At 43.7% G+C, this 639-nt stretch overlaps 1 protein-coding gene and 1 long non-coding RNA gene across 6 annotated transcripts in view; one reads left to right on the top strand and one right to left on the bottom strand.

Annotated features, from left to right (window-relative positions):
* The window catches only part of LOC116704505 (uncharacterized), a 20682-nt gene that overhangs the window by 1453 nt on the left and 18590 nt on the right, over nt 1-639 (top strand). The gene's annotated exons all lie outside the window — the stretch shown is intronic.
* garnl3 (GTPase activating Rap/RanGAP domain like 3) overlaps nt 1-639 on the bottom strand; it is a 63089-nt gene that overhangs the window by 60663 nt on the left and 1787 nt on the right. The window lies entirely within an intron of this gene.

Here is a 639-nt window from a genome sequence, read left to right as displayed (position 1 = left end):
TGTGTGTGTGTGTGTGTGTGTGTGTGTGCGTGACCCATGTGAAAGCACTTTTTAACATACTGTGTGTCCTGTCTAAAAGGTGTTGGATCTATTAGCTCATGCATCTCTGCAGTACAATGAATTATACACAGACTTCTCAGCAGCAGCTTGTTACTTGAGTTCATATTCCCTAAGAATAGCGGACAATCTATTTCCCCACGCAGAAGCACTCTTCGGCTCGGCTCTGATTGATTGTCTGTTAAACTGCTAGTGTCTGAGAGACAGCCTGCCAGGAAGCCTTACACTGTGACATTGGGCCCATGGAAACACAGACAAGGGAAAAAAGCTCCTTCAATACACAGGATAAATCAAGCTAATTAGAAGAGATGTGTAATTTGAAAGTAAGTGCTTGGCACAGAGCTCACCAGACCTCAACCCTGCATGCACCCTGAATACATGCCTCTATTTTGAAAGTGGGACTTGGCAGCCTGGAGAGACATCTCCAACAGCAACAAGTCTCACAATTGCATACAAGTCTCACTATTGCAAAGTTATCAGCTATAAGCGCAATGAAGCAAGTTTCATTAGTAAATTTGCATTTCTTGTACACCTCCACAGATTGAGTGAAACAGCAGGAAATGAGAGTGGAGGTAGACGTAC

Source organism: Etheostoma spectabile, chromosome 16 (genome assembly GCF_008692095.1).
Source record: "Etheostoma spectabile isolate EspeVRDwgs_2016 chromosome 16, UIUC_Espe_1.0, whole genome shotgun sequence".
Taxonomy (NCBI): Eukaryota; Metazoa; Chordata; class Actinopteri; order Perciformes; family Percidae; genus Etheostoma; species Etheostoma spectabile.
The sequence above is the reverse complement of the archived record's forward strand: the minus strand, read 5'-3'. Positions and strand labels throughout refer to the sequence as shown.